A 15846-nucleotide genomic window follows, 5' to 3' on the forward strand; every position below is an offset into this window, starting at 1 on the left:
ATGTACGTATACTACCTAACCCTAGTCCTGGGCTTGGACCATTTCTAACCCCACAAGCAGTTTTTTTTTTTTTTTCTCCCTATAATCCATTGGTCCTCTTTGTTGGTGAGTCCTCCTCCCGTACTGGGGGCTGAAATTCAGTTTATTTTCAATTTATTTTATTTATGCAACCCCTGGCAAAAATTATGGAATCACCGGCCTCGAAGGATGTTCATTCAGTTGTTTAATTTTGTAGAAAAAAAGCAGATCACAGACATGACACAAAACTAAAGTCATTTCTGGCTTTAAGAAACACTATAAGAAATCAGGAAAAAAAATTGTGGCAGTCAGTAACGGTTACTTTTTTAGACCAAGCAGAGGGAAAAAAATATGGAATCACTCAATTCTGAGGAAACAATTATGGAATCACCCTGTAAATTTTCATCCCCAAAACTAACACCTGCGTCAAATCAGATCTGCTCGTTAGTCTGCATCTAAAAAGGAGTGATCACACCTTGGAGAGCTGTTGCACCAAGTGGACTGACATGAATCATGGCTCCAACACGAGAAATGTCAATTGAAACAAAGGAGAGGATTATCAAACTCTTAAAAGAGGGTAAATCATCACGCAATGTTGCAAAAGATGTTGGTTGTTCACAGTCAGCTGTGTCTAAACTCTGGACCAAATACAAACAACATGGGAAGGTTGTTAAAGGCAAACATACTGGTAGACCAAGCAAGACATCAAAGCGTCAAGACAGAAAACTTAAAGCAATATGTCTCAAAAATCGAAAATGCACAACAAAACAAATGAGGAATGAATGGGAGGAAACTGGAGTCAACGTCTGTGACTGAACTGTAAGAAACTGCCTAAAGGAAATGGGATTTACATACAGAAAACCTAAACGAAAGCCATCATTAACACCTAAACAGAAAAAAACAAGGTTACAATGGGCTAAGGAAAAGCAATCGTGGACTGTGGATGACTGGATGAAAGTCATATTCAATGATGAATCTTGAATCTGCGTTGGGCAAGGTGATGATGCTGGAACTTTTGTTTGGTGCCGTTCCAATGAGATTTATAAAGATGACTGCCTGAAGAGAACATGTAAATTTCCACAGTCATTGATGATATGGGGCTGCATGTCAGGTAAAGGCACTGGGGAGATGGCTGTCATTACATCATCAATGCACAAGTTTACACTGATATTTTGGACACTTTTCTTATCCCATCAATTGAAAGGATGTTTGGGGATGATGAAATTATTTTTCAAGATGATAATGCATCTTGCCATTGAGCAAAAACTGTGAAAACATTCCTTGCAAAAAGACACATAGGGTCAATGTCAATGGCAAGCAAATAGTCCGGATCTTAATCCAATTGAAAATCTTTGGTGGAAGTTGAAGAAAATGGTCCATGACAAGGCTCCAACCTGCAAAGCTGATCTGGCAACAGCAATCACAGAAAGTTGGAGCCAGATTGATGAAGAGTACTGTTTGTCACTCATTAAGTCCATGCCTCAGAGACTGCAAGCTGTTATAAAAGCCAGAGGTGGTGCAACAAAATACTAGTGATGAGTTGGAGCGTTCTTTTGTTTTTCATGATTCCATAATTTTTTCCTTAGAATTGAGCGATTCCATATTTTTTCCCCTCTGCTTGGTCTAAAAAAGTAACCGTTACTGCCACAATTTTTTTTCCTGATTTCTTATAGTGTTTCTTAAAGCCAGATAGTTGCCATTTGAAATGACTTTAGTTTTGTGTCATGTCTGTGATCTGCTTTTTTTCTACAAAATTAAACAACTGAATGAACATCCTCCAAGGCCGGTGATTCCATAATTTTTGCCAGGGGTTGTAAAGCAGCAAATCACAGCAAAGCTGATTCACATGAGGGTCATTCCATTTCAGTTTCCCCCAATGGGTTAAACCTCTCACTCTCAGATTTAGGTGAAATTTGGTATATAAGTAGTCTTTGGTGGGAAAAGGCAAATTTTCAAATTTCTGCTCAATCGGACCAACGGTACCTGAGATATCACCATTACTTTTCTTTTTTCTTTTTTACTTTTTTGCAAAAAAGGGCGCAGCTGCAGAAATTCAAATGACCATAACTCAGCAACCAGTGGTCTGATTTTCAAAAGTAAGGTATTTTGGGAAATGATTTTACACAAGGAATCTATATCTATTTTATTTGAATATTGCATTTGAATATTTAGGCATCATGACCTTTTGACCTACTTTTTGACCTTGAAATTGACAAATTGTGACAAATTACATTGTGATACACGTTAATGAAAACTGTAGCCCCCATATGTTCTGTATAACATTATAAACTGTGAGGATAAACTTTTTGTTTTCAAGCAATTTTAAATTCAAGTTTGCATTCTGACACCTGCAAAGTGCACTGTGTGTGGTTTCATCATGTAGGATGTATGCGATACCAGTGTGACTGTTCACACATTCCTCAAGGAAGTGATGAAATTCCTAAAACAGAGCTGCCAAAGTTACAAAACCTGTTATTTCATAGATGGGTGTGGTGGTGAGTGCAAGAATAAGTACAACTTTATAAATAAGAAAATAGAAAATAGTTTGTTCAGATAAATACCAAATCAGAATTGTGTCATATTATTTATGGAGTGCCACAAGGGTCGGTACTTGGACCCAAACTGTTTATTTTGTATATCAATGATTTTGTGAATGTATCTAATGTGCTTGGCAGCATTTTATTTGCTGATGATACAACGTTGTTTTACTCTGGATCAGATATACAGGAAGTAGCACAAGTGATAAATACAGAGTTGGAAAAAGTTAAACATTGGTTTGATATAAACAGATTGTCACTAAATATTAATAAGACAAATTTCATATTGTTTAATGACAGAGTGAAAAAAAAATGTCATTAAAAATAGATGGAATGGACATACAAAGGGTAAAAGAAACGACATTTTTAGGAGTCATGATTGATGAAGATCTTACATGGAAGTCACACACAAATTACATAAAAGGAAAAATAGCAAAAGCCATTGCTGTTTTGCATAAAGTAAAATATTCGTTAAATAGTTATGGTTTATTAATATTGTACAATTCATTGATTGTCCCATATTTAACTTATTGTGTAGAAATCTGGGGATCAACATATACAACTTATACACAACCTTTATTTATTCTGCAGAAAAGAGCTTTAAAAGTGATTAGCAACAGTGGTTTTAGAGATCCATCTAGTCCATTGTTCATTAAGTATAGGGTACTTAAATTTCATGATTTAGTTGATTTGAAAATATTACAAACAATGTACCAAGCTAATAAAAAATACCTTACCAATAAACATTCAAAGTATGTTTGAAAAAGAGTAAGTAGTTATAAATTGAAAGGAATAGAAGTCTTTAAGAAACCAAGATTCAGAACCAAAGTAAAGGAACAGAGTGTTGCAGTGAATGGTGTAAAATTATGGAACAACCTCAACAAAGAAATCAAAGAATCAAGGTCGCTTAAATTATTTAAAAAACGTATTAAACTAGATGTATTAAGTAAGTATGAAACTATGAAATAAGTCAGTGGGCTGTGACAAAGCCAAAAAAAAAGTAATCTGTTAATAATGTTTAGGGTGTTTTAAGTTTAAAATGTAACCTGTGGGGATGTAATCTTTTAAATAATGGTTAAAATTATGAAATAAATTAGTGGTATGTGATAAAGGCAAAGAAATGTAAGATGTTAAATAATGTTGAATAATGATGCTTGATATTGAAAGATTGTGTTGTAAAAGGGGGCAGAAAACATAAGACTTGTTCTTCCCTCTGCTCCTTTTCATTCAGTGTTTTGTAATGTTTTATTTCTGCTTTCTGTTTTTTTTTTTTTCTTTTAAATGAATGAAATAAATATTTAAAAAAAAAAAAAAAAAAATCGGTGTTACCACGAGGAAGATTTTGGCCTGCCAGCAAAATGGAATTTCTTTGCAACCTCACATGGCAAGAGTGCCTGTGATGGTATTGGTGGCACCGTGACAAGGACAAGTCTACAGCATTTGACTCAACAGCACATTCTGGCCACCAAATCAGTGTTTGAGTACTGTGAACAGAATTTCCCAGGAATCCACTTCTTTCATGTTAAACGAGATGAGCTCGATCTCTGTGAAACTGAACTAAAACCAAGATTTGATTTAGCCAAGACAATAAAGGGAACTCTTCAGTACCATCGTTTTGTCCCTGTCATCCTCACAACTATGCCAACATATAAACTCAGCAACCAGACGAATAATCCAGTGACGAGACGCCAAAATAGCAGTAATGTGGTCAAATGTTCAGCTTCCTGCCAAGAGCCTGGCAGCAGCATTTTGAACCAGTTGGAGAGCCCTAATGCTGGACTGCAGTAAACCAGAGAACAGAACATTGCAGTAGTCCAATCCAGAAGAGACAATGTCTCAGCATCAGCCATAGACAGGATGGGACAAATCTTCACTGTTTTGAAGGTGGACGAAACAGAGATTCCAGTTCTTTTGAGGCCTAATAAACAAAATAAAACATCTTTTTCCTCAAGTGCACAACCTCAAACTTTACATCTGAGGACCTTTTGGAAATCAGCTCCAGGACTATTGCCCTTGTCAACCTGTTCCTTGTGTCGGTGAATTTAGTGCAGAAAATCCGCTATGGTGATAGTGCAGTTTATTTGCCAGGGAGGGAATTTCAACAAGTTGAGACTGTGGCCTGCTTCCGTAGTTGTGTCCTTAAAAAAATCATAGAGGGATATGCTTTCCAAACTTAATACCCATTACTATATTGGATGATACTGAAATTGAGGATGGCCCAGTGGTTGTTCCAGCAATAGCAAAGATTTTGTGTCTGCTACCTACAACGCGCGTGGAATGTCTTAAACCTAAACCTACTTCTAGGCATCTTATATATGCTACTCTGGAACCACCCTGTAATAAAGGCTCAGCCCTCCTCCATTGTAGTCACGTGAGGTTATGTTCGTGGTCTCGCGTTGTTGCTGACTCTGATTTAGCTCCATAGTTTTCTCCTGATGTGTGGTACGAAACAGAAGAACAGTCTAGTGAAATAAGTGCCTTTCACCTCCTACAGCTAATGTTCTCAGCACTGAGTTAATGACAAAAAGTAAGTGTGTGGTTTGTGTGTCTAACATGCAGTTAATGTAAGTTTAGACTGTGTGTGACTCAGTTAGCCACGCTAGCAGTAAAGCTTTGACTTCCGGTCCAGTCGCGGTCATTATAATGTACAAGTAGGAGCCTGTAAACGAGTGTTTGCATGTTACAGAGTTATCTCATGCTATAACGCGTTTACTCTTCGTTATGTTAATGCTGAAATGAGTTACGGTGAAAGTTGTCTATATGGTCCTCGTGTTGTAGTCATTTTCTAAATGGTGCTATTTCACTACTTTCTGTAGTGATTTACTGGTTTGGAGTTTACATGCTGTGTGCATACCAATGAGTGACTGCATCTTATTTGTTTCTAAAGGTTGAGAGTTGTAATGTTTTGAACTAACTAATATTATTTGGTTTATTTCAGACTCACTTCTTCACCCCATCACCCTCCTTAACTGTAAATATTTCTGAATATGTTCATGAATATGAGCTGGAGTAAAGCCTGCTGTGTCAGGGCGGGCGGTTGCCCGACACCAGGAGCGGTTGGACCCGCGAAGCAGACTCCCAGACTTGTTTTTGGCATGTGAGTAATCATGGTCTTTATTTCCAAGCTCAGGTTCAGCACACAGGTGATCAGTCAGTGGAGCAGAAGCACAATATGGATTTGGCAAGAACGCAGTCATATTCAGGCAGGATTCACAGGCACGATCAAACACAGTTATCAAGGGTGAGGCAAAAAGGCGTGGTCGAGGAAAACGGAGCAAAACACGGTACACGGCAAAGCAAGAAATCAGGACAAAATACAGAGGCTGGGATGTGTGCATAAAGCGACAACAACCTGACAGTGAGCTGTGATGGTTTAAATAAGGAGCAAACAAATTAGGGTGAAAACAAAGTGACAAATCAAAACAGAGAATAATCACATGATGAAAATAAAATAAGTAGTAAATCAAGACCGGGCCATGAGAAGGGGAAAAAAGAAAGAGGGGAAAACCCAAATCAAACCCCAGATCAGGCTGAAATCGTGACAGTACCCCCTCCTCACGCGGCCGTGCACTGGCAGCCGCACAAACGACACACCGACACAGGGTGGGCAGCAGGGGGAAAAAACAGGAAGGGGGGAACACAGAGACCTGAGGACCACAACAAAGGGTTAAACAGCTGGAGATCCCAATGGTGACCGACCCCGTGACCGAACACAGGAACCGAGAGCCATGGGCGGAGAACAGGATGCCATGGAGTAATGGGAGGATGGACCCTGAATGGAACCTGGTGCAGGAACTTGTTTGAGTACCGGCTTGCAGCGAGGTCAGGAGGGCGACCATGAGGCTTATATACCACAACCAAATCTGGGGACCGACCCTTGGGGATACTGACATCTGAGGAACAGGTGTCGAGCAGAAACACAGGGACCCCCATAGGGAAAGAGCTAAATGTTCACCAAATAGGGAAGCCTTAAAAACAGATAGATTAGCAGAACCACGACTATCACATAAGACCAATGACTAGCACATATCCAATCAGTTTCCAAAAACCAATAAACTGGAAAAACATAATCCATGTCCATACCCCAAATCCAATGAACCGACTGCTTTAACCAGTAATGAAACGCACTCAGATTAGGCTGAAGTAAATTTATAAATACACTAAGGTGTGCAGAAAAGGAGGGTTGAAGTAAGGCACACAGATGCCCGAACCAAAATCCCAAAAGGTCTCACATCCAAATGTAAGATGAGAAACACAGCAGCAGAAAAGGACTCTCACCAGAAAATAAGCAACTCTTTATCATTTCAGGCAAACAACACAGAAAATAACTGATCTCTCCAAATGAATTCAGATCCTGAGCAGAGTGGGAAAAGCAGTCCAAGAACTTATGAAAGGACTCAGCAATAACAGGAGTGGAATGTAATCCCACAAAATGACAGACTTTCTCAGTAGGGGGCTCAAAAAATGAAAAGAGCTGGCAGCTCAACATAATAGAGATGGCGCTTATTAATTCCAGAAAACGCTGACAAGTAAACCATCTCAGGCTCTGGCGTGGTAATTTTAACAAATTCTCAGACTTGCAAGAAAACCATTTTAGGTTAAGTCGTGGTATCTTAAACAGAGAACCTACAGATCCACATGAAAACATTTTCAGGTTTAGGTGCGGTATCTTTAACAGATCTCTGCCCGCTCTATAAACATGGGAACAGAGGAGCATAACCAAAAACAAAAAAGAAAAGTCACTGACCGTCCCGCAGTTACAGTCCTTAGATGACGTCTTCAGGAGGGCAGGAAGCGATAACTCTGGCGATGTAGGCGTGGCAAGAAATCCCGGTGACGTGAGCTCTGACGCCGTTGTGGGCATGGCAGGAGATCCCAGAGACATGAGCTCCATTGAAGGCGGAGGAGGTGTCGTGGGCGTGGCTGGGAACGACTGCTTCATGTCAGGCTGAGAAGGCCGTTCTGATGACGTCAGCACTGTTGTGGAAGTCAGCGGGGCGTGCTCGGCTGGCACCTCCACCGCCGCATGCGCCGAGGCAGGCTCAACAAAAATGCTCGTCGTCATGGTGCCCACTGCAGTTTTGGCCGGTGGAACTGTAGAGGATTGAGCGTCTTGAAGGAGTGGTGTCATTGCTGCCGTTGCTACAGATACTGTGATTTGCTGCAGCGGCATGGAATTTCCGGATGGCTTAACGGTGGCCCGAAAGTTCCGTAGAACTTTCCACCGCCAAGTGTTCCGGCAACGTTAAAGCTTCAGGCTTTAGTGGTGCAGAGCTACTCTGAGCCATGGGCAGCAACTGAAGAAGCTGCAGCTTGCGTGGAGCAGGGATCGGAAGAAGAGGTGAAGCCGCTGTCTGCGTGGAACACGGCTGTGGAAACGCACTTCGTGTCTGAGGCTCCTCTGTTGGTCCCCGCAACGTGGAGCGCCGAGGAGCAGGAACTGGAGGGACCTGAGGCGAGTTCGGTCTCAGAGCCTGCATTGCTGGAGAAGCAGGTAGGAATGCTGTCGCCGGTTTCTGTGTTGCTGCATGCCCATTAAAAGTGATGGCAGCATCTGAAAGCGTGATTACGTGTGGTTCCTCTCTGCAGGCAGCAGTTATCTCAGACTCAAACAGAAAGTCCATCGGGTCTTCAATACAAGGAGGAACCCAACCCTGCTTGAATTGCGTCTTAATGTTCATAAGCACAGGAAAAGTGTTTAAGAGCTCAGGCTCAGTTCGAAAAATCTGGTCGAGAACCGAGAAAATTTGCCGTTTGCTCTGCTGATCGTGGCAGTCCTGATATTCAAAAAATAGGTCTTGGATCTTAAACAATAATGTTGCCTTGTCCTGGAGAGCGATCTGCTCTGACTCCGACTCATCATCTTCAACATCAGTCCAGTCTGACTCGTCATCATCACTTGAGGGTTCAGACGGCAAATGCGCCTCAGGGTGCTTCATCCAATCCGGCAATTTTTTCTCACAAAAAATATCATCCAGGCCCAAGAGCTCTGGAAAAAGGTCATAAAGCCAGGTGTTTGATTCCACCAACTGCCAGGCTTGCTCCAGGTAGTCAAACTTTTCTCTGGGAGCAAAGCAATCACGAAAACATATGAAAAAAAAAAAAGAGAGGTCAGAAAAAATCTCTTTTATCACTTCAGTGTCTGTTTCATGGCGACAGCGTCTGAGGACAGGGTGGAGCCTGCAGAGTCCATGTACTGGCCAGGTTGTTCTGTCAGGGCGGGCGGTTGCCCGACACCAGGAGCGGTTGGACCCGTGAAGCAGACTCCCAGACTTGTTTTTGGCATGTGAGTAATCATGGTCTTTATTCCAGGCTCAGGTTCAGCACACAGGTGATCAGTCGGCGGGGCAGAAGCACAATATGGATTTGGCAAGAACGCAGTCATATTCAGGCAGGATTCACAGGCACGATCAAACACAGTTATCAAGGGTGAGGCAAAAAGGCGTGGTCGAGGAAAACGGAGCAAAACACGGTACACGGCAAAGCAAGAAATCAGGACAAAATACAGAGGCTGGGATGTGTGCATAAAGCGACAACAACCTGGCAGTGAGCTGTGAGACTGTGATGGTTTAAATGAGCAAACAAATTAGGGTGATGTGAAGCAGGTGTGTGGAAGTCTCTGGAAGGGGGCGTGACCGGGGGAGCCAACGGTTGTGCAGAGTACAAGATAGTGACGGAAGGAAAGCACAGAGTGGAGTGAAGTAACAGACAAAGACACGTGAGCTGGAGCCAAGAGTGTAAGTAAATGAGAACACAAAGCAGACTGGAACAAAGTGTGAGAGCAGGGCACAAAGCTAGTGGAATGACGTGACAACACAGACAGAGATGTGAGAGGGATGAGAACAGAGCAGAAGCAGGGCATGGAGTGAAACAGCTACAACTGAAGACAAAATACACCAAACTGGAACATGACAAACTGATCAGAAAACATGGAGCATAGATAGTAAAGCAAAACTAAACAATTATTAATAGTAAAATAAACAAGTGATAACCTAATGAAAACTGCATGAGAAAATAGAAATAAATACAAAATTAAACCAAAACTGACTTAACAAGGCGGTAAGACAAACCATAAGAAAAAGCAGTGACTAAATAATAACAGAAAACAAATCCTCACATAACTACAACAAATATTACAAATGGGAGGAACTAGATAAAACAAGTGATAAATTAAACAATAAAACACAAATGACTGAAGAACACTAGAACAAAATGATAAGCCAAAGAAACAAGTAAAAACAAAGTGACAAATCAAAACAGAATAATCACATGATGAAAATAAAATAAGTAGTAAATCAAGACCGGGGCATGAGAAGGGGAGAAAAGAAAGAGGGAAAACCCAAATCAAACCCCAGATCAGGCCGAAATCGTGACATGCTGAAGGACATACTTGGAGTCTAGTGTCTTCATCCCTGTGTTCTGACCGACACACCATCTTGTCTACAGTTAGTCTCTAAACGAACTAGCACCCTGCTATTATAGCCTCACTAATACACCCCTAAACCCAAACAGTTCAACTGTCAACCCCACTGATGCAAAGCAAGGTGGGGGTGTTGCTCTTATTTATAAATCTAGGTTTAGCTGTTGGGGGCTACAAATATAACTCGTTTGAGCATCTGATTCTCCGCTCTGCTCAGGATATTACACATTGCCAAGGTCAGAAGAATAAAAATCAGTCGTATTACTTTATTACTTGTATATAGGCCTCCTGGCCCATATTCTGAATTCTTAGATGAATTTGGTGCGTTCATCTCTAACTTGTCAACTAGTGTAGATAACATTGTGATCATTGGTGACTTTAACATTAATATAAATAAGCCTTCTGATCCCCTCTGCAAATCATTTATGGAAATTGTGGATGCATTAGGATTTCGGCAATGCATTCGGGATTCGACGCACATTAGTGAAAATACCCTGGATCTGGTTCTCGCACGTGGTATTGCTGTCACGAATATTGACATCATGCCTCTTACATCAGTGGTGTCTAATCACTCACTTATTAAGTTTACAGTTTCGCTGCCGTGTTTAGTGGAACAACAACCTTATATATCATTACGACAATGCATCAACTCCTCAACTAAGACTGAACTCAAAGCTAGACTGCCTGATGTCTTAGCTTCACATTTGACAAATACCCAGTCAGTAGACAGACTTGTGGTTAGTTTAAACTCAGTGCTCAAAACTACACTCGACATGATTGTACCACCTGTGTTAAAACCGTGCTCCCCCAAATCACAGTCACCTTGGTTCAGTGATTATCTGCATGACCTCAAGCATAAAGCAAGAGGTCTAGAACGGAAATGGCGTCGTTCAAAATTAGAAGTTCACCTTGTGTGGCGTGATGCTATCTTAGACTATAAGCATGCATTATTGGCTACAAAGCAGACCTACTACTCTGATTTGATCAACAAAAACAAGCATAACTCTTGTTCGACACAGTGGCAACACTTATGCATGGACAACCACCTGTAGTTGCTCTCCTTTTACGGCACAAGATTTCCTGGATTACTTTGGGAAGAAAATAGAAGACATCAGGTTAAACATATCCCGGCATGCCTTAACCCAGCCACTACACCCTGCTATTGAGGTGGGCTCCACTACTGAGGTATTACCTGGATTTACAGAATTTGATAGTATCTCACTAGACATGCTGATGAAACTCGTAATGTCAACAAAAAGCACAACCTGTTTATTTGATCCTATACCAACAAAACTGTTTAAGGACCTGTGGCCCAATATTGGGCCGACTGTGCTGGAAATGATTAATCTTTCTTTAACTTCTGGATCTGTTCCTAAATGTTTCAAATCTGCAGTGATTAAACCATTAGGGGTCTCCTAGCGTTAGGGGTCTCCAATTGGTTCAAAATGGTGCAGGCAGACTTTTGACAAGAAGCAGAAAGTACAGCCACATTACACCCATTTTGGCATCCCTTCACTGGCTTCCTGTCCCAGTGAGATTAAAAAATTCAAGCCCCGGCCACTAATAAAGATTATAGGCCTGTGGCTTTAACCAGCATTGTTATGAAATGCTTTGAGAAGGTAATGGTCAGTAGACTCAAGTTGGAAGTGTCCATGTCTCTTGACCCGATGCAGTTTGCATATAAGCAGGGACTTGGCACTACAGATACCATTGTGTGTATGTCACATATGATTTATAAGCACTTAGAGAATGCTGATTGTTACGCACGTGTGTTATTTGCTGATTTCTCGTCGGCTTTTGACACAGTTCGCCCTCATCCTCTAGTCCAAAAACTGAGATACCTTAATGTTAGCTCCTCCCTTGTTAGGTGGTTTTACTCCTTTTTAACTAATAGGTCACAGCAAGTTAGAGTAAACAACTCCTTGTCTAAAGCACAATCCTGTAGCACGGGAGTGCCTCAAGGGGCTGTAAGCTCTCCCATTCTTTTCACCCTATACACCAATGACTGTAGGAGCACAAATTCAAGTAACAAAATCTTGAAATTCTCAGACAACACAATTATTGTGAGCTTACTTTCAGCTGGTGAAAGTCCGTCAGTTTATTTTAATGAAATCGACTCCTTTCAGTCTTGGTGTGAGGAGCGCCACTTGACTCTAAATGGGGTTAAAACCAAAGAAATGGTCTTTGATCCAAAAAGACTCCTGCCCCATGACCCAGTAATCATTGGAGACAGGGAGATAGAACAGGTGGAGTCAGTGAAATATCTGGGCGTCTATGTGGATAATCTTCTTAGGTGGATTATGCATGTGGATTTTTTATGTAAGAAACTTTCCCAAAGACTCCACTTCCTCAGAAGACTTGATTGTTTGGAGTAAGCACCCGAATCATGGTTTGTTTTTATAATGCGGTGCTGGAGAGCCTCATTAGATATGGAATAGTGGCCTGGTTTGGCTCACTCACAGTGCAGGGTAAAACCAAAATTGGACAGCTTGTAAAAAATGCAATGACAATCATAGGACAGAAGGAGTTTCCTTCTCTCCAGACAATTTTTGAAACCTCTGTCCTGGTACAAGCTAAAGCCATAATCAGAGAACCCTCCCATCCACTGCACAGTGAATATGCTCTGCTACCTTCTGGGAGGCGCTATCAAGCGATCAAGCACCACAGTAACAGGTTCAAACTCTCTTTTGTTCCCACATCAGTGGCTTTGTTAAATAAGACAAGACAGTAGGAATGAGGTTTTTTAATTGTTGAATTGTAATTATAATGTTATTTATTGGGCAGGTGCAATATACTGAAGTCACTTTATCTGCAAATGCACTTTACTTGGGATTGTGCAATATCGTGACATGGTCATATTCTTTTGGTTGAAATTGTGCAGACCAGCTGACTGTTGTACCGTTGTCTGTGTGTCTGGATGTTAAATGTTGTGAATGTTGTGTATGTGTCAAACAACACTGTGAGCCCAAGACAAATTTTTCTGTGGGGACAATAAAGTTTAACCTAACCTAACCTAAGATTAGATTTTAAGGTTCTGCTACTAACCTATAAAATTATTCATGGACTGGCACCTCCCTACCTAGCTGACCTAATTTAACCTTATGTACCGGCCCGGGCTTTACGTTCTCAGGGTGCAGGACTACATCGTGTCCCTAAGGTGAATAAGAAGTCTTCCGGTCACAGAGCTTTCTCTTATCATGCTCCTGTTCTGTGGAATGATCTCCCTGCCTCAATAAAACAGTCAGATTCTGTGGAGATTTTCAAGTCCAGACTTAAGACGCACTTATTTTCCCTTTCATATGGCTAGCATACTGGTACAGTTTTGTTTTACGCTGTTTACTCTTTTAATTCATTTATTAGTAATTGGAGCAGGCCGCGGCCTCAACTTTACCTAAATTCTGGGTCTTTTAAGTGAAGTTTAGGGCTAGTGGCCAGCGATCACCTTAGTATTTCTCTGTTTATCTTGTTTAATGCTAGCAAATTATACAGTATTTTTTGTCTTTCTGATGCCTGATTCTGTTTTTTCCTCTGTTTAAGGTGCAGCTCCAGCCAGAGATGGGAGTTGTATTCGTGTTGGCGATCCTGCTGTCCTGTGCGCCAATAGCATTTCTTGTATATTCATCTGTGAATTGTTCTGTAGTTTATGTTTGTAGCATAGCCCAAGCAGAGGGTCACCCCTTTGAGTCTGGTCTGCTTGAGGTTTCTTCCTCAGAGGGAGTTTTTCCTTACCACTGTTGCTCTGAGGGTTGGTAAGGTTAGACCTTACCTGTGTGAAGCGCCTTGGGGCAACTGTTTGTTGTGATTTGGCGCTATATAAATAAAATTGACTGAATTGTTTATAAATGAAAATAAATTGAAATCGACTTGAAATCTGCTGCACTAATAAGCAACAGAGTATGAACCAGCTGCTGTCTGTTAGCTTAAACATGTGTGCATAAGTCAACCCGAATTAAAGGAGAAATGCTGCTTTTAACAACCTGGACCTCATTTCTGGCATAAAATATGGTCGTTTACTCACCAATATAAGTTTGGTGTGATTAGAAGTCCATAGTTCAAATGATGTGTTCATTTCAAATCTGAAGCAAATATTTTTCTTCTTCTACTAAGGTGGATTAGAACTTTTTGTGGTACACAGCACAAACTACTGGACAGGAGGAACCTAGCAGTCAGTGTGACTCACTGATTTCAAAATGCAGCTCTTTCAACCAGATGTGTGGTGCCATGACATGCCAATCATCTGTGTCCAATCAGATTTCAGGGGAGTCCAGTGAAACCCCGCCCTCCGCTCTAGCTCCACCCATGCCAGGAAGTGTTCAACATTTGATATTTCCTGTTTCACTGTGACTGAAAATTTGGCACTTCCTGTTTGAGTGTGAGCTTGCCGCTGAGTTCCCGCCAGATTCCATGGGATCTTGTCTGTCAATTCAGTAAGTGTTCGACATTTGAACATTTCCTGTTTTACTGTGGATTTGAAATCTGACACTTCCTGTTTAGGATGCCCTGTACCATGAGCGAGCTTCGCACCACTGCACGACGCTCATATCAGTGAATGAGTGTTACCATGACACTTTACTGACATTTGGAAAAGACCTTTCACTTCCAGCCGTTGGTTATTGTATGTTTTTTGCTCGCAGCTGGTTGGTACCAGTTTACACATTGAAAATCTGCGTCTACGTTTTTCAGAAATTATTGACACAGATGCCCCGGTGTCCAACTCCATTTTCAGCTTTTGACCATTTTCCTCAAGGTACACAAAATGGTTTGTCATCACCATTTGTTTTTGCTTCAAATAAATTCAAATCACTGTTCTTTTTACTGTTCTTTGTTTTACTCTGTGGTTCTGATTTCACTTTAACCTTAACCTTGCCCTTTGGTGCTCTTGATGTCTGCAGCTGTTGGCCTGGCGCCCCCTCTGGTGCAGACGTAGAGTTGATGATGTCAGCACATTGTGTCGCTCTCCTCTCTGCCTCTCGCTGGGTGTCTCCTCTCCTGCGTGTAGTGTTTTCATCACAGCGTTGTCATCAGAAGAGTCAGGGTGCAGTAACCCCTCCTTTCGTGGGGTGTCCCACACGAACTCCTCCTCTGGTGAGCTGCGGTCTGGGCAGGTCCTGTCATCTGCTCCACGCTTCCTTCACCTCGCGCCGTCTGCAATAGATGATTGACGTTCAGCTGTCTGGCTCCATCCCTCTTCTTCGCTGAAGCTCGAGCCATTTTAGGTTGTCTTTTCAAACACGTTCAATATGTCCAAACTTCAAACATCCTCGCCACTCTACCGTTTTAAAACGACAGTCCTCTGGTATCTGTTCACTTCTCTAAATTGCATTTATATTTATATAGTGCTTTTCCATCAGATGCTCAAAGTGCTTTACAAATAAGATGTCAGGCTGCTGCCATACAAGGCACCCACTACACACCGGGAGCAACTAGGGGATTAAGGACCTTGCCCAAGGGCTCTTTGTGATTTTCCAGTCAGGCTGGGAATTGAACTGAGGATCCTCTGGTCTCAAGTGCAACGCTTTAACCACCAGACCATCACCTCCCCATCCTTCTCTGACACCTGAAACATGGCTGACTTTGTTTTTCTCCTTTTAAAACAACTTTAGCTCTGCCGGTTCTGTCGAAACAATTTACTGCGTTCTGTTCAGTCATCTCAAAAACCAGGCTTATCTCGTGAGCCTCGGTGAGCGATGATTCTTTCATCTGAGCAGTGGCTAGCAGGCGTTCACAGAATTTTTCATTTTTCACACCACAAAGGAATCTGTCTGTCTGCCTCACTCAGAAAAGTCCCAGATTGACACTTTCCAACTGACCACCATCAAAAATAATGCCTTTGACTGCTTATCTTCCATTTTCAAGCAGTTCGCCAGGAAG

This window comes from Thalassophryne amazonica, chromosome 12, assembly GCF_902500255.1.
Source record: "Thalassophryne amazonica chromosome 12, fThaAma1.1, whole genome shotgun sequence".
In the NCBI taxonomy this organism is placed as follows: domain Eukaryota; kingdom Metazoa; phylum Chordata; class Actinopteri; order Batrachoidiformes; family Batrachoididae; genus Thalassophryne; species Thalassophryne amazonica.